The 19870-nt window shown below is 40.7% G+C and overlaps 2 pseudogenes; both read left to right on the forward strand.

The window, feature by feature from the left end:
• The first annotated feature begins 1467 nt into the window (after nucleotides 1–1467).
• LOC115219913 lies at nucleotides 1468–14712 on the forward strand (annotated as a pseudogene).
• Nucleotides 1684–3796, forward strand: LOC115219927 (annotated as a pseudogene).
• Nucleotides 14713–19870: the final 5158 nt, after the last annotated feature.

The following is a 19870-nucleotide window of genomic DNA, read 5'->3' on the forward strand; positions in this document are numbered from 1 at the left end:
TACGCCTCAGATGATGTAGATTCTGATTATGTAGGAATTTCTTGAGAAAACTTTTTCTGTTGGTGGGAAGAAGTGCTTCACAAAATTTACATTAGTTGGATTTGTTTTCTCATAACTTTCAGATTAATTGGAATATTTTAATGAAATTTTCTGTAAATACTTTCAAGAATGTGTAAATTACGATTATATTAGAATCTGATCTGCATAAAAAAGTAAATAACTTACAGTACCCACATATACTGGCAAATATCATCAAATTTTTTTTTTTTTACGTAAATTCATGTTTCAATACGTAGATATATGTGACGTGTGTCTATACGTGTGTTTATGAGCCCACCAGATTTATTTCTTCATGTTAATATTCGTTATAATCGTCGTCTACACACTCTGTAATGTATTCAACGATATTTAAAAGCAAATGTAGTAAACATTGATGTGAAAATAAATACAAAATGCCTATTTCATTCGTTGGTTTATTTGCTTCATTCCGACTTACATATACTCCCCTATATTACACATCGTCAACAATGAAGTGAAACCAGCTATACCTATTTCTTTATTGCTCACAAGGGGCTAAACACAGAGGGGACAAATAAGGACTAACAAACGGATTAAGTCGATTATATCGACCCGAGTGTGTAAATGGTACTTATTTAATCGACCCCGAAAGGATGAAATGCAAAGTCAACCTCGGCAGAATTTGAACTCAGAACGTAGCGGCAGACGAAATACCGTTAAGCATTTCGCCCAGCGCACTAACGTTTCTGCCAGCTCGCCAGCTATACCTCCCTGGATGCCAATAACCATCGCCGCTAGTCTTTACCAATAACTATAGAAACGCCTTTGCTTTTTAACTGTATATTTTCTTCGAGTACAGATTTGTGCGATATATGAGTATCCGAACTCTTTGTAAAACTTTCTTTATCAAGGAATAAATGTTCAAATGTACATAAATGTTGTCTTTCTTTAAATGATGACTTTCATTTCTAATGAGTATGGTAATGTTAAAGTCGTCGATAGTTTAAAAGTCCTGAAATGAAAATGCGAATTTGTTTGAAATAGTAGCACTTCCATCTAAAAACCATAAACAGAGTGCAACACAAAATATTTCAAACCAGAAAACTATGAGAAGAAAAATAAAAGTTTAGAGAAGCGATAAATAGCAACAGTACGTGAACGACGGTGTTTATTATTTGGTACGACGGCAATATTAATCCATGAAACAGAGTTGTTCTACTAAAAAACACAAATTATGAGCAAATATCCTATACAAATCAACTTCTATTTGTAAAATAAGCTAATCGAATTAAAAGGAAACTTCTGGAACGTTCCAAAGACTTGTAGCACCTGGTAGAACAATATCGAAATGCCTCGTAAACTCTGGTAATGACGTCACAGTGGGAAGGGGCGTTACTCTCCACTATATATATGGCATTGCACACAGCTTGTCAATCAGATTCTACAGAAGCACGACTGTAAACAACTCGAGACAAGAGTCTCGGCTGCGAAACATTTCTTTCAGTTATACATACATTGAAGCAACACTCATTCACTTATAATACATTTATATATTCTACTCATACAACTGAAATACAAAGTAAGACGAGCAAGAGATAAGAAGAGAGAAAGAATTTCTCAAGTTTTATACTGGAATTTGAGCGAACAATAGAAAAAGGAAGAAGAATGGTAAAAGCACCTGCTATCGGAATCGATCTGGAACAACCTATTCTTGTGTAGGTGTGTTTCAACACGGTAAAGTGGAAATTATTGCCAACGATCAGGGAAACAGGACAACACCAAGCTATGTGGCTTTCACCGATGCCGAAAGGCTGGTGGGTGATGCAGCGAAAACCAAGCGGCCCTCAACCCTGAGAACACGGTGTTCGATGCTAAACGTTTAATTGGACGTCACTTTAACGATACGTCCGTACAAAGCGACATGAAATATTGGCCATTCCGAGTGGTGAACACAAACGGTAATAAAGCACATGTACAAGTGGAGTACAAGGGAGAGCAAAGCAGTTCTCAGCCGAAGAGATTAGCTCGATGGTATTGAGTAAAATGAAGGAGACAGCCGAGTCGTACCTGGGCTGTAAAGTGAAAGACGCAGTAGTAACGGTGCCAGCTTACTTTAACGACTCTCAGAGACAGGCGACGAAAGATGCAGCTAGTATAGCTGGTTTGAATGTGTTGAGAATTGTCAACGAACCAACGGCCGCCGCACTCGCCTACGGTCTCGAGAAAAACTTATCTGGTGAGAAGAACGTTCTGATCTTCGACTTGGGCGGTGGTACATTCGATGTTTCCATCCTCACAATCGACCAAGGATCTCTTTTCGAGGTGAAAGCTACAGCTGGCGACACACATCTCGGAGGAGAAGACTTCGACAACCGGCTCGTTGACTACTTTGTCGAAGAATTCAAGCGTAAACACAAGAAAAATCTGAAACAAAGCCCACGCTCTATCAGACGTCTGCGTACTGCATGTGAACGGGCAAAACGAACCCTATCGAGCAGTTCAGAAGCTTCAGTAGAGCTGGATTCTCTGTATGAAGGCATTGATTTTCACTCGAAGATTACTAGAGCACGCTTCGAGGATCTTTGCAGTGACCTCTTCCGATCGACTCTAGAACCAGTTGAGAAAGCTCGAGCGACTCGACGCCAACTCGATAAATCCGCATCGACGACATCGTGTTGGTCGGTGGATCGACACGCATTCCCAAGATCCAGAAATTACTTGCCGACTTCATGCAAGGAAAGACCATCAACAAATCCATCAACCCAGACGAAGCTGTCGCCTACGGAGCTGCCGTACAAGCTGCTGTTCTGTCTGGAGACGCGAGCGATTGCATCAGAGACGTACTACTTGTAGATGTAGCACCGTTATCTCTTGGAATCGAAACGGCTGGTGGTGTGATGACCAAATATCGAGCGTAACAGCAGAATACCGTGTGTAAGGCATCCAACGTATTCACTACGTATTCAGATAACCAGCCGGCTGTTTCTATTCAGGTATTCGAAGGAGAAAGAGCAATGACAAAAGACAACAACTGCCTCGGACGTTTCGACTTGACTGGCATTCCACCAGCTCCCAGAGGTGTACCTCAAATAGAAGTCTCCTTTGATATGGATGCCAATGGAATACTCAACGTTTCTGCTGTCGACAAAAGCACCGGCAAAAGCAACAAAATTACCATCACCAACGACAAAGGTCGTTTGAGCAAAGAGGAAATCGAAAGAATGCTCAACGAAGCTAAACAATACGAGGCAGAAGACGAAAAGCAACGCCAACGTGTTGCAGCTAGAAACCAGTTGGAGCATTACATATTCAGTGTGAAACAAGCACTCAATGAAGATAACGGTAAACTGTCCGAGCAAGATAAGAAGCAAGCAGTGGAAATGTGTGACCAAACATTACAGTGGATAGACAACAACAGTCTAGCAGACACAGACGAATTTACCTACAGACTTCAGGAAGCACAGAAAATTTGCTCTCCTATCATGTCCAAACTACACACATCGTCTTCTTCTAACAATAATCCTAGCACATCGCAAACGTCCAGTGGTCCAACGATTGAAGAAATGGACTAATTTCTTATCTATTCATACAACATTTGATAAATACTGTGATATATCTATTACTCAGTACTCTTTTCATACTATTATTCTCATTCGTATCAGCTCAATGACATTGTGAACTTTCGTAATTTATTCATCCATCCCATTGACATTTTGTAAAACAATCTCCAAAATCTTTGTATATTTTTTTAGAAGAATATAATTGATATTTTCTTTCACATGAGTGTCGTTGTTATTTTATATTCGTTTATTGTTTGTTTCATGTAAATTATTACTCGTATGTTTATGGATGCTATTCCTTGTTGCTATATTACAAGTTTCCTTTTGAACATCATAAGGTAATTTCTACAGTAAACATGTAGAAATGTTCATCGGAGAAGAAGCATAAGAGCGAAAGGTGAAACAGCTAATGTTGCTTTGGTGAAACTTAGTGGAAGACGCTAATTTTGATTGCTTATTGACAAATGTCATTCGATAACAATAACCATCTCTTAACAATTAACTTAATCAACCTAGGATTTCCGTAAAAATATGCAGGCTTATTAAATTCCAAGTCTGTTTATATTTTCAACTTCGCCCCCGTGCGGGTCTGTGCCCACAAATCCTTTCTTGATTTTTTGACTACATTACAATTCAACCTCCATATCCTCCTTCACATCGTTGAAGTCTCCCAGAACCTTCTCGCCACCGATGAGACATTCTAGGCTTGCGTTTGTGTGTGAGGCCTGCTATAGGGTTAACTAACTGTACAAATACTTCCCCATCGATAAGTGAACCACTTTGTTATACAAATATTTTCCTTTCAAATTCCATAGAATTTTCAGAATTCAGGTCTTGTGTACAATTTCTGGAATATCTCTCATCAAGCTCGATCGGTAATCTGCCATCATGTTTGAGTCCGATTGGCCTTGGTAGCTTTCTTCCATTACTTTTACATCTTGATGAAAGTGTTCACCTTGTTCTTTGCTAACACCACCCAAGTTGTCTGGAAACTCACTCGAGTGATTGTCTAAGTAGTGCAGTTTATGCGCATTCTACATCCAAGTGCTTGCAAACTCAGGAGCAGCTCCTCCACAATCTCTTGATGGTTGAGCAGCTCCTCCACAATCTCTTGATGGTTGCCAGCTTTCCTGTTTCCAAGAAAATTCAGCACCATTCTAGCCTCCGCCGCATTCATCGTTGAAACGAAATGTAGATCCCTGCGGAGTGTTCTTATTTGAGTTCCATCAAATATTCCTGCCTTCTTTTTCTCGTCACTGAAACTTGAAAACGTTGTAGATGTATATCTAGAGCAATCTCCGCGGCGATCAAGAGCTTTGATGAATTGCTTCCTTACACCAACTTTCAACACAGATTTAGTCCACATATTTTACTTTAAAGTAAGCAAGATGCACATTCTTGACAAATTTATTAATGTTGTGCCCTTGAGCCTGTGGAGTGACATTTCCACAGACGTAACAGAAGAGATGGGGCTCATTACAGCACGTCCTTCTTTCTGATGTTTCATCCATAACTAGATCACAGTGGTATAAAGTTAACTTTCGGTGTGTTCCAGATAAATATAGGTATATACCGATGGCACGAAAATGTGATGTGACTGAGAAAAACTGAAGTTAGTTTTGGAATGAGTACCCAAATATTAGTCTAAAACAACTCTAAGATTTTATGCCAGAAAATAAAAATTATATTTTGTTGACCAGTGTAATACAACTTTATATCTTTGCTAGCTTTGTTTGAATAACAAAAAAAAACTTGGTGTTTGGATTTAGAAACTTACATGTTGCCAAATTCAGAAATGAGCTTATAAATTTCTGAAATTATACATTTTCTATTTATAAATAAAATAATAATAATGAAATTATTGTATACCGTGCTCAGGTGCACCACAACTTGTCAAAAAGTGCGTATAAAGTATATGCAGTAATGTACAAATGTCTGGAAAGCGAACAGTGTATGAGTCAGATACATGCTTGCGTGTGTATGGAGAGGAGAAACTCAAGGTGTAGTGTTGGCCAATCTCAGGAAGCACGGAAGTTTTGAAGGATGCAGTGCTCCGACAACTAACAACTGATGCCGGCAGTCTGTTCCATGCTTCATCAACTCTTAGCGTGAAAAAAATGTTTCCGAAAGTTATGGGAGCTGTGCTGTTTTCTGACTTTGTAAACATGTTCACGGGTGTTAGACAGGTGGAGTTTGAAAAGGTGCTCAGAGTTATTGTTTGTAAGATGGTTAATAACTTTATGGATGTCTGCCAAGTCAGCTGCCAGACGTCGGAGTTTCAGTGTGTCCATGCCCAGGGAAGTAAGGCGTTCAGAATATGGCAAATGTCTGATGGAGGGTATTCTCTTGGTTGCACGTCGCTGAACGGCTTCCAGACGATTAATATCCTGGGCAAGATAGGGGTTCCAGACCGGTGATGCAAATTCTAGGTGAGGTCGTACCATAGCTATATAAAGCCGCAGATAGATAGCCGGGGAGCAGCTCACAAAGGACTTGGTGAATGATGCCAAGACACCCTCAGCCTTCTTGGCAATTTTAGCGAAGTGTTTTGTCCAATCGCTGTCGACAATAACACCCAGGTCGCGTTCACACGACGACTTTTTGAGATTTGTGTTGTGGAGGGAGTAAGTAGACGCTGGGTTTTTCCTCCCAAAATGCATGGTGGTACATTTGGCCACAGCCAGCTTGAGTTGCCAGTCCATGATCCACTGCTGCATTGTGTCCAGGTCTGATTGCAATTGAGATCTATAGTGTACAGGATCTGACCTCTTTATTTCGAGGTACAGCTTGATGTCATCTGCATATTTCAGCACTGTGGGATTCTTTAAGTTGGCATCTATGTCACTAACGTATGCAACAAACAAAAGGGGACCAAGAACAGATCTCTGTGGTACACCAGATGTCATCTCATAGGGTGAAGAGTGCTGTCCTAGAAATGTGACACCTCTTTTCGGCCGATAATAAAGGACTTCAACCAGTTATAGAGATCGTCTCTTACACCCAACGCAAAGAGTTTCACCATAAGTCTTTTGTGTGGGACAGAGTTAAAAGCCTTAGCAAAGTCCAGGTAAACAACATCCACCCAGGATCCGCGATCAGTGATTTGGGTAATGTCCTCAAGAATCTCGATGAGTTGATTACAGCTCATCGAGTTTCTTCAGGAATAAATCCAAATTGTGACGGCTGAATGAGGCTGTGAGACTTCCAGAAGTTCCAGAGGGTTTCCCTGACACAGGATTCCATCAGTTTGGCGATGCAGCTAGTAAGACTAACTGGGCGATAGTTGACAGGCGATGTGCGGTCACCTTTTTTGAACAGAGGGATAACACTGGCAGTTTTCCACTGCTCTGGAGTAACACCATTGTCAAGACAGAATTGGAAGAATAGAGAAAGTTGGTTTAGAAGAAAGTACCCATCGCGTTGAGAAGTAGGTATGTAACACCATCGAAACCAAGAGAGGCATAGTTGCGTTTATTCTTAAGGTGGCGTTGCAGCATTGCTGGTGTAAATTTCATAGTAGCTTTAGAGTCCGGTGTCAGAGGTGATGGAGATGGAACCATTTGATCTTCGACAGTAAAGATGCCTGCATAGCATGCAGCAATGATTTCTGTACATTCTTTGGGATTGCCAGTAATCTGCCCTGTGTGGGAATTGCGAAGGGGACCAACTGGAGAGTGAGGTCTCTGCTTTGAGTATACATACTTCCAGAACATTTTGCTGTCAGGGTTGGTTGCTATGCGTTGTTCGAATTCAAGCGCTGCCTTTTTTGTCACCCGCTTGAGGTGGATGGCTGATCTATTGCGCCTTTTCCTGTTGATCTCTGATTTGTGCAATTTGTATTCCTGTTCAGCATTACGGCGTCCCTTCCTGGCAAGTCGGACTGCTGCAGTTTCCCAAATTGCACTATTAGGCGGTTTTTTGTGCTTGCGTGGTACTGATGCTGCACATGCCGCCCATATTGAATTCAGAATTGTGTTCACATCTCCAGAGGTATAAAATTCGAGTCAGTTTGGGCGTTGCATCTCAGTACAATAAGAGCTCTAGTCTGTTTTATTCCAGTCAAAGCAGGCAGTTTGAAGATGGTTGTGGTTTTTGTTACAACCAATCAGAGACAAGTCGGCCATGATCATGGAATGATCAGAGTCACCTAAAGGTTCTTCAGTAGTGACACTAATAATTGTTTCAGGAGAAGCGGTAAGTAGCAGATCCAAAGTGTTGTTACCCCTTGTGGGGGAGGTAACGACTTGGGACCAATTTGAATTCAGCACCAGTTCAAGGAAATCGTCTGCACTTTGCAGCCAACGGAAAGCCTCCCAGTCAATCTCAGGGAAATTGAAGTCCCCCGCAATATAAAAAGAAGTGGCTGTTTTCATGGCAGCAGCTCTGAGGATATCAAAAAGTTGTGTGTCTTAACGATAATTTGAGGGGCGGTAAATAACTCCAAGCAGAAGTGTTGACATGGTCATGTGTATATCGCAAAAAAATACTTCCTGCTGAGATTGGTTCAAATCATCACAAGGAATTGACAATAGATTTGATCGAACATAAACCATTACGCCCACTCCACGGTGATTAGTGAAGTCTTTGCGGAACAAGTTGTAGCCGGCTACGCTGAAAACCTCACCACAGAGTGCAGAATTTACCCATGTTTCCGTGACTGTGATGAAATTTGGGTCGATACTTTTGACGTAAGAGTCAAAAAGATGTACCTTGTTGCATAAACTACGGGCATTCAAGGACAGCAGTTTGTATCTGGATTTCAGATGATGATATACAGGGGATGGCTGATTGTTCTTGGTTCGTTTCCCAAGATTTTTGTATTGCTTCTTGTTGTGGGTGCAGTTTGCTCAGTCCAACTGGTATCCCTTATCCACGACTCACGAGACTTTATAAATTTACATATTCGCCTATCATCGCGTAGGCTAAGCTTTCCTGTGGCACAGAGTTGCGATTTAGGGAAGCTACAGATCTTAGCTTTGGGCGTACATCAGGTGGTAGGCCAGGGCATGTCTTAAAGGTGATTCTGTTTTCGCGTCGAGCCCTATCAGCAGCCTGATGGTATGCCCGCGCCTCAGTAGAGTTTGAAAACATCATCCTGATCAGTCTGGGTTTGGATGCTGGTCGGCCAAGGCGGAAAGCACTTTTTAGAAGGAACACAGCTGAGGTCCTAAGAGGTGTTTCCAGTGAAAGCCTGCAGATCTACCACATCGTCCGGCAATCCGATGGCAATTACCTCATGAGTGGATGATTCAGCAACTTCCTCGATGCGTTTAGATTCCGTACGAGCTACAGGTAAGTTGCTGGGCAAGGCACTCTGATACGAACCCTCGCTGTGAGGTTTCGCACAGACGCTGGTTTTGATTCCTGCTATTTCGCGACTTAAAGCAGAAATCATTTGTCAAATTTCCGCAACTTCTGTGCTGATGGTCGATTTTTGCTTTAGTTGAGAAGTATCGGGAGAGGAGGGCATGGTTGGCTTTTATTCCTGCTGATGTACTTCGACTTTAATGATCAATTTTTGTTGACGAAGAGCAATAGGGGAGGAAGATACAGGCGGCTTAAGTTTCTGTTTTTGTTGATGTTCTTCAACAGGAATGGCCGATTTTTTTGCTGATGTTGAAGAATGACAGGGGAGGAAGACACGGGCGGCTTTAATTTTTGCTGTTGTTCTTCATAAACAGGACTGGTTTGGGGAGACAAAGTAGTCAGTTTTTGCTGTTCAGCAGCAATGACAGCGGAAGACACGGTTGTCGGATTTTGTTGTTGCTGTTAAGCATCAATGGTAGCAGGGGACACACAAGTCAGGCACTGAAACGACCAGTTTGGTAGCTGGACCATTTCCCACAGTTTATCCATCAGAAGTATGGTGTCCTTCTTTTGACTGGGATCTTTTGAAAGTTTGAAAGTTTGTGGCGCTTTGAAAGCAGATCGAAACACGACATTTACTGCATTCAACCCATCTATTCGGAAGGAATTTTCGAGTTTTGTGCATTTGTGAGAAACTATTGGATGACGAATTAACTCATGAATAAAATCTGCGCTTAAATGTTGTCACAAGTTACCTCCCTGAGTACTTCACACAAAATGGAAATCGTGTTGCCCCGACGGATGGAGAGGCAGATGAGCTAAAAAGGCCATTCATCTCACGGGACTTATACTTTCGGACATCTATACCCGTCTCGATATTTGTTAGACGGGATATGGTCTGGAAGCCAAAAAATGCTGAAAGGCTCCGCTGACACAGGCGTGACCATAAACCTTATATTTTATAAATAATGAATAGGTACCTAAGCATCTTCTAACACTTTGTCTGATATGCCAAAGTTTATTATAAGGAATTTTAGGCTATAAACTTTCTTCAAGGAACCAACCATACTTGGGAGAGTAGCAAACCTACAGAATAGAGTGGGAAATTACACAGTATGCTAGAAGAAATTATGCACTTAGATGAGTACTGTTTAAGCATCGCGTATGAAGATACAAAAGAAGCGGGTTCTTGTCTTTCAGTTTATTTCTATACTCTTTCCGTATTTTCCTAGTTTTAAGTTTACTTTGAAAAATTTAAAACTATGCTTCATAAAGATACACTTTTAACAATAAATCACTTAAATAGTTAGGAAAATGTTACAGTGAAAGATTATTAAGAAGAATCGTGGTAAAATCACCCACATATGCAATTCGTGTTTTGCTGTTTGGGAAATCGCAAGCTACGATGCTTCACTGATATTCATTCCAAGGAATTTTGACTTTTGGCGAGCTGAATAATATCCGACGCTATTCTTTTCGTATACATTCAATGAAAGATTGTCTCGGTTTGAAAGTAAAATTCTTTAGTACACCTGTACCTAAGATTGTATGTTTGTCAGCTTTGATGAACGAATGTATGTATGTATGTATGTATGTATGTATGTATGTATGTATGTATGTATGTATGTATGTATGTATGTATGTATGTATGTATGTATGTCTGTCTGTCTGTCTGTATGTATGTATGTATGTATGTATGTATGTCGTAGTATGTATCTGTATGTATGTATGTATGTATGTATGTATGTATGATGTTTGTATGTATGCAGGTATGTATGTACGTATGAATGTATGTATGTATGTGTGTGTGTGTGTGTGTGTGTGTGCGTGCGTATGTATGTATGCATGCATGCATGCATGTATGTATGCATGTATGTATGCAAGTATGTATGTATGTATGTATGTATGTATGTATGTATGTATGTATGTATGTATGTATGTAGTCAAGCACGTCGGTAGGCATGTATTGAAGCATGTAGGTAGGCATGTATTTTTATAAGTATAAGTGGGCATTCCTACATATATATGCAAACATGCAATCTGTTTCCATATAACTGCCAGAAAAACTGATTTTTACTAATGAAATTTTCTGAAAATACGCATTCTGATTATGTCGCAATTTCTTGAGAAAACTTTTTCTGTTGGGGGAAGAAGTGCTTCACAAATTTACATTAGTTGGATTTGTTTTCTCATAACTTTGATTAATTGGAATATTTTAATGAACTTTTCTGCAAATACTTCAAGAATGTGTAAATTACGATTATATTAGAATCTGATCCGCATAAAAAAGTAAATAATTGACAGTACACACATATACTGGCAAATATCATAAAATTTTTTTTTTTTTACGTAATTTCATGTTTCAATACGTAGATATATGTGACGTGTGTCTATACGTGTGTTTATGAGCCCACCAGATTTATTTCTTCATGTTAATATTCGCTATAATCGCCGTCTACACACTCTGTAATGTATTCAACGATATTTAAAAGCAAATGTTGTAAACATTGATGTGAAAATAAATACAAAATGCCTCTTTCAGTCGTTGGTTTATTTGCTTCATTCCGACTTACATATACTTCCCTCTATTACACATCGTCAGCAATGAAGTGAAACCAGCTATACCTATTTCTTTATTGCTCACAAGGGGCTAAACACAGAGAGGACAAACAAGGACTAACAAACGGATTAAGTCGATTATATCGACCCGAGTGCGTAAATGGTACTTATTTAATCGACCCCGAAAGGATGAAATGCAAAGTCAACCTCGGCAGAATTTGAACTCAGAACGTAGCGGCAGACGAAATACCGTTAAGCATTTCGCCCAGCGCACTAACGTTTCTGCCAGCTCGCCAGCTATATCTCCCTGGATGCCAATAACCATCGCCGCTAGTCTTTACCAATAACTATAGAAACGCCTTTGCTTTTTAACTGTATATTTTCTTCGAGTACAGATTTATGCGATATATGAGTATCCGAACTCTTTGTAAAACTTTCTTTATCAAGGAATAAATGTTCAAATGTACATAAATGTTGTCTTTCTTTAAATGATGACTTTCATTTCTAATGAGTATGGTAATGTTAAAGTCGTCGATAGTTTAAAAGTCCTGAAATGAAAATGCGAATTTGTTTGAAATAGTAGCACTTCCATCTAAAAACATAAACATTGTGCAACACAAAATATTTCAAACCAAGAAAACTATCAAAACAACGATAAAAGTTTAGAGAAGCGATAAATAGCAACAGTACGTGAACGACGGTGTTTATTATTTGGTACGACGGCAATATTCATCCATGAAACAGAGTTGTTCTACTAAAAAACACAAATTATGAGCAAATATCCTATACAAATCCACTTCTATATGTAAAATAAGCTAATGGAATTAAAGGAAACTTCTGGAACGTTCCAGAAACCTGTAGCACCTGGTAGAACAATATCGAAATGCCTCGTAAACTCTGGTAATGACGTCACAGTGGGAAGGGGGCGTTACTCTCCACTATATATATGGCATTGCTCAAACAGCTTGTCAATCAGATTCTACAGAAGCACGACTGTAAACAACTCGAGGCAAGAGTCTCAGCTGCGAAACATTTCTTTCAGTTATACATACATTGAAGCAACACTCATTCACATATTATACATTTATATATTCTACTCATACAACTGAAATACAAAACAAGACGAGCAAGAGATAAAGAAGAAAGAATTTCTCAAGTTTTATACTGGAAATTTTGAGCGAACAATAGAAAAAGGAAGAAGAATGGTCAAAGCACCTGCTATCGGAATCGATCTGGGAACAACCTATTCTTGTGTAGGTGTGTTTCAACACGGTAAAGTGGAAATTATTGCCAACGATCAGGGAAACAGGACAACACCAAGCTATGTGGCTTTCACCGATGCCGAAAGGCTGGTGGGGGTGATGCAGCGAAAAACCAAGCGGCCCTCAACCCTGAGAGAACACGGTGTTCGATGCTAAACGTTTAATTGGACGTCACTTTAACGATACGTCCGTACAAAGCGACATGAAATATTGGCCATTCCGAGTGGTGAACACAAACGGTAATAAAGCACATGTACAAGTGGAGTACAAGGGAGAGCAAAAGCAGTTCTCAGCCGAAGAGATTAGCTCGATGGTATTGAGTAAAATGAAGGAGACAGCCGAGTCGTACCTGGGCTGTAAAGTGAAAGACGCAGTAGTAACGGTGCCAGCTTACTTTAACGACTCTCAGAGACAGGCGACGAAAGATGCAGCTAGTATAGCTGGTTTGAATGTGTTGAGAATTGTCAACGAACCAACGGCCGCCGCACTCGCCTACGGTCTCGAGAAAAACTTATCTGGTGAGAAGAACGTTCTGATCTTCGACTTGGGCGGTGGTACATTCGATGTTTCCATCCTCACAATCGACCAAGGATCTCTTTTCGAGGTGAAGCTACAGCTGGCGACACACATCTCGGAGGAGAAGACTTCGACAACCGGCTCGTCGACTACTTTGTCGAAGAATTCAAGCGTAAACACAAGAAAAATCTGAAAAACAAAGCCCACGCTCTATCAGACGTCTGCGTACTGCATGTGAACGGGCCAAAACGAACCTATCGAGCAGTTCAGAAGCTTCAGTAGAGCTGGATTCTCTGTATGAAGGCATTGATTTTCTCTCGAAGATTACCAGAGCACGCTTCGAGGATCTTTGCAGTGACCTCTTCCGATCGACTCTAGAACCAGTTGAGAAAGCTCTGCGAGACGCCAAAAACTCGATAAATCCCGCATCGACGACATCGTGTTGGTCGGTGGATCGACACGCATTCCCAAGATCCAGAAATTACTTGCCGACTTCATGCAAGGAAAGACCATCAACAAATCCATCAACCCAGACGAAGCTGTCGCCTACGGAGCTGCCGTACAAGCTGCTGTTCTGTCTGGAGACGCGAGCGAGCGATTGCATCAAAGACGTACTACTTGTAGATGTAGCACCGTTATCTCTTGGAATCGAAAACGGCTGGTGGTGTGATGTGATGACCAAACTTATCGAGCGTAACAGCAGAATACCGTGTAAGGCATCCAACGTATTCACTACGTATTCAGATAACCAGCCGGCTGTTTCTATTCAGGTATTCGAAGGAGAAAGAGCAATGACAAAAGACAACAACTGCCTCGACGTTTCGACTTGACTGGCATTCCACCAGCTCCCAGAGGCGTACCTCAATAGAAGTCTCCTTCGATATGGATGCCAACGGAATACTCAACGTTTCTGCTGTCGACAAAAGCACCGGCAAAAGCAACAAAATTACCATCACAACGACAAAGGTCGTTTGAGCAAAGAGGAAATCGAAAGAAAGAATGCTCACGAAGCTAAACAATACGAGGCAGAAGACGAAAAGCAACGCCAACGTGTTGCAGCTAGAAACCAGTTGGAGCATTACATATTCAGTGTGAAACAAGCAGTCAATGAAGATAACGGCAAACTGTCCGAGCAAGATAAGAAGCAAGCAGTGGAAAAGTGTGGACCAAAACATTACAGTGGATGGATAGACAACAACAGTCTAGCAGACACAGACGAATTTACCTACAGATTCAGGAAGCACAGAAAAATTGCTCTCCTATCATGTCCAAACTACACACATCGTCTTCTTCTAACAATAATCATTGCTCATCACAAGCATCCAGTGGTCCTACGATTGAGGAAATGGACTAACTTCTTATTCACTCATACAAACATTTGTTAAAATACTGTGATACATTTTTCATACTACATCACTTTGTGATTTTTAAAGACATTGGGAACTTTATTAATTTATTCATTCATCACATTGACACTTTGTAAAACAAACTCCAAACTCTTTGTATATTTTTTAGAAGAATATAATTGATATTTTCTTTCACATGAATGTCGTTGTTATTTTATATTCGTTTATTGTTTGTTTCTTATGAAATATTACTTGTATATTTATGCATGCTCTTCCTTGTTGTTATATTACAAGTTTTCTTTTAAAAATCATTAGGTAATTTCTACAGTAAACATGTAGAAATGTTTATCGGAGAGGAAGCATAAGAGCCAAAGGTGAACTAGCTAATGGCGCTTTAATGAACCTTACATTGGAACACGCTTATTTTGATTGCTTATTGACAACTGTCATTCGATATCAATAACCCTCTCTTTACAATTAACTTAATTTCACCTAGGAATTCCGTAAAAAGACCAAATTTCATGACAATAACCTCTTAACGTTATACGTGATTAGAATAAGCGGCTTTCGCTGTACTTGTTTATATTCAGCTACAAGAATATAAGTGAGAAATATACCAACAAGCTTCAGATATCTTTCACAAGTAGAAGTAACATCTTCAAAACCACGATTTATATAATAGAAAACTAGTTGTTTTGTAAAGAGAATGTATTACAATTACTTTGATCTTCATCATTATACACAGGAATATTTTTGAAATGAAATATAGCTAATTACATCTTTGTACATAGTGATTCGCGGTCAACGATTTATTAGGAACATAACTTACTTAATACTGTGAAAAAATCTTAGGAGTACGTAAGATATCTTGTGAAGCCCACCAAATTTATTAACAGGTGAAGGAGAGTTCATGTTACTTCACCTATTCACCAAATGGTTTTGTGAAGCTGCCGACTGTTCTGATATATCGGAATCGTTAAAAGACATATAATTATGTACCGCTCTCAACTGAATGTACTTTCACATCGAACACATCGATTCCCACCACATAACTTCTATAATCAATAACATTTGTTCACTAATATACGCCATCACATCACTCCACTCACCATCCTGCTACAGCAATCAATGTTATCGTTGTGACCCCATTCACATCTAGCATTTGTGTTCCCTTTCCCAGACGTATATATCTAACACATCAACTTTCCCCACTGTCTCCATATATATCTCTTTCAGCGAAATCGTTTCCGAATACTTCTAGTGGATTTCTATTCTCTATTTAATGGTCATAACACATCACATATGCATGACACCAGAAAAACTTTTCATCAACTTCGAGTGTACACCATGCAAAATGATGGCTCAGTAAATTCCAAGTTCATTCATATTTTAAACTTCACCCCAGTAGGGGCCTATGCCCTCACATCCTTTCTTGATTTTTTCAATACATTGCAATTCAACCACCACATCTTCTTTAACATCGCTGAAGTTTCCCTGAACTTTTTCGCCACCAGTTTTCAAGGCTTACTTTTGAGTTCGTGGCTCGCTATAGGGTTAGTTTACTGTACAAGTACTTCTTCATGAAAAAGAGAACCACTTTGTTATACAAATATGCTCCTTTTAAATTCCATAGAATCTTCAGATCTTAGCTCTTGCTTACAGCTTCTGGAATATTTTTCATCAAGCCCCAACAATAATCTGTGTTCTTATTTGAGGTCATCAAATATTCTTGCCTTCTTTTTCTCGTCACTGAGACTTGGAAAGCTTGTACATAAAAATCTAAAGCAATCTCCAAGATGATCAAGCTCTTTGCTGAATTGCTTCATCACACCAAGTTCCAACACAGGTTTTGCAAACTTTGTGGGGCGCCCGGATATTGTCCTGGTCTGCAAGTTTTTCTTTAAAGTACGCAAGATAAACCTTCTTGACAAAGTTATTACTGTTGCACCTTTGAGCCTGTGGAATGACGTTTCCACAGACGTAACAGAAGGCATCGGGGTCAGTACGTCCATAACTAGATCACAATGGTTCAGTTCACGTCTGAAAAGAAGAAGGGCTTTAAAGCAAAACTCAACTTCAACATATTCAAAATTAGCGTGACAATCCATCCAGCCCACATTCCAGCAAATAGTGGTATACAGTTAACTTTTGGTGTGCTCCAGGTAAATATAGGTATATACAGATGGCACGAAAATGTGATGTGACTGAGGAAAACTGAGGTCAGTTTTGGAATTAGCAAGCAAACTAAAACAACTCTAAGATTTTACGGCAGAAAATAAAAGCTTTATTTTGTTGACCATTGTATCTTATGCAGAGCTAGATATCTAGATCTGGATTTATCCAATAATTTTTTGCTAGTTTATTTTGTCTCTTTGCCTTCTCTCCTAGTGCTGTATGAATATTTGATGTGGTTTTAGAGTCAAGTTTTGACTGCTATCTCTAGCATGATGGTATCTTATAGATACGCTTAATTATAATTTCAATAATTATATATACATATATATATATATATATATATATTACTCCTTCACTCTTGTTACTCGTTTCAGTCATTTGAGTTTGGCCATGCTGAAGCACTGCCTTTGAGTTGAAGAAATCGCCACCTAGGCTTATTCTTTGTAAGCCTGGTGCTCGTTCTATCGAGATCTTCTGTCGAACCGCTAAGTTATGGGGGGGGGGGTAAACACACCAACATCGGTTTCTAAGCAATGGTGGGTGTGAACAAACACAGACACAAATACACACACATAAATATATAGTGGCACTGGGGTCGATATAATCGACTTAATTCGTCTGTCTGTCCTTGTTTGTCCTCTCTGTGTTTAGTCCCTTGTGGGTAGTAAAGAAATAGGTATTTCGTCTGCCGTTACGTTCTGAGTTCAAATTCCGCCGAGGTCAACTTTGCCTTTTATCCTTTCGGAGTCGATAAATTAAGTGCTTGTTGCGTAGTGGGGTCGATCTAATCGACTGGTCTCACCCCTCAAAAAATTTCGGGCCTTGTGTCAAGTGTAGAAAAGAATATTTATAAAGTTTATATATATTGTACATACATATAATTTACAGTGTAATTAAAGTTCAACAATTTCGTAATTTATATATTTTTAGTTGTGATTTTCACCCTTTAAAAACAAGAAAAGGATTGAAAGTACATTGTTAGAAAGAAGCCACTTTCCTCTCAGTGAAGCTTATCATAAATATGCCATCGACTATCAGAAAAACATTTTTAACTTGCCGTTCAAGCATGCGTAGAGGCCTACTGCATCAACAGACGACATGTATGAGTGAGTGAGTGTGTGTGTGTGTGTGTGTGTGTGTGAGAGAGAGAGAGAGAGAGAGAAGAGAGAGAGAGAGAGAAGAGAGAGAGAGAGAGAGGAGAGAGAGAGAGTATTTCTTTATTCACCATAAGGTTGAGAAAAAGAGGGGACAAAACAAACGTTGGGGTCAGGGTATCGAATGAGACGAAACATGAATAAACAAACAATTAATATATATACAATTAAATGAGAACGAGTGATTAACAAAAAATGAAGCGGAGGACGCGGTCGACCCCACAAACCACATACTCACACTGAAGACTTTGCTTTATCCTTTTTTACATTCTCGATTAAATAGGTTCTTTCTCTCGCAACATACTTGCTATAGACTTCCATCTTTTACGAAACACACTTTGCGACAGGCATTTCTTCTCCAGCCTTATTTTCCGTTTCATGTGGAAAATGAAAAAGTCGATTAGCTCGAGACTGGAGATAAACATGCCTGTTGCAATTCCTTTTACTCTCGTCTTCCACACTACTTCTTTCGCCATAGCAACTACCGAAAGAAAACAGGCTCGCTCCTCTCTATTCAGGAAGGTCGGCGGAACTATCTTAATTACAGATTCGCTCGACAGTTGTACTCTTCTCGAATGCGACAGCAGGTGTTCGACATAAGTCCAGAGTTCAGTCACCTTGGGGCATTGCACAATCGCGTGCAGGACAGTTTCACTGTCCCTCTTACATCTTGCACAAACCGGCGAAGGTGCACACCCATGTCTAAAGAGCTTATCTCGAACCGGTAAAGCTCCTCTGTAACATTGCCAGGCCAGGGACTTTTGGTAATTATCCATAGGCCCCGGACCGAGTGTTCTTTGGAACAGGCTGGCCAGTTGATTTTCGTCGAAGCCCAGAGTTTCTCCTAGGACGTCGTCACACTTAAACTCTACTAACCCTCTATAGAAGAACGCGGTAGTAGCCCCGCCACCGGCGTTGCCCGACTGGGAGAGAAGCACGAGTGCCTGATAGCACTCTGCATGCCACATGCCCAACCTCGGTCTACACTTGATCCATGGGTTCAGTTCGTTAAACGATGTGAACTGTGGAAATAACAGCTTGACAAACGGAGACCACACCTGCTCACCGTCCAGGTAAATCCAGAGGTGCCTAAGCCTGAGCGCATGTCTGCGCATTTTTAGCCACGGCATCCCTAACCCACCGTTCAGCGGCTTTTGGCAGCAAATAGAACGCCTTACAAGAGGTCTGCTGCCCCTCCACAAAAAGCGAAAGAGCATGCGTTCCAGTTTGTTCAGCCACGAATCGGGGCAAGGCACTACGGTTAGGCGGTAAGTGATTACAGAGGCGATAAACACTTCTGCAACCTCCGCCTTCCCTTTCAAGGACAGATTCCGTTCAGACCATGTCTGAGTTAGGAGAGCCATCTTTCTCGCCACCTCGCTCCAATTCTTCTCTATCTGGAGATCTGGACCTAACCAGATCCCAAGCATTTTCACCGGTCCTTCCGTCCAACGTCCTACGACGCTGTCGGAAGACATCGACTTGCCCCTCCAGGTGCCGAGTTGCAAGCCGACCGATTTATCCCGGTTGACTTTCGCTCCTGCCACCGCTTCGTAGTCCCTTAAGGCCTCACCCACCCACTGTAGGTGCTCGACTCGGAAACGATGACGGTGATGTCGTCCGCATACGCCGAAGCTGACTTTCCGCACCCTAGATCTTGCGGGGTGCCTCTCATAGTTTCCAACCTCCTCAGCAACGGCTCGAGGGAGCCAAAACGTAGAGAAGCGGGGAGAGAGACACCCTTGACGTACCGAACGTTCAATGCTGAACGGCTCCGAAAGGAAACCATTTATCCGAACTACCGATTCGATGTTGCTGTATAAAGCGATGATCCATCCGCGGAAGGTCGGGCCGAGAAGCCAGCCGCCGCCAGATACTGATGGTCCACCCTATCAAACGCTTTCGATTGGGTCCAAGTGGACCATAGCCCCACCCTTGCCAGGAATCCTATTTACCCTTTCTAAGGCATAGCG

This window comes from Octopus sinensis, linkage group LG15, assembly GCF_006345805.1.
Source record: "Octopus sinensis linkage group LG15, ASM634580v1, whole genome shotgun sequence".
NCBI lineage: Eukaryota > Metazoa > Mollusca > Cephalopoda > Octopoda > Octopodidae > Octopus > Octopus sinensis.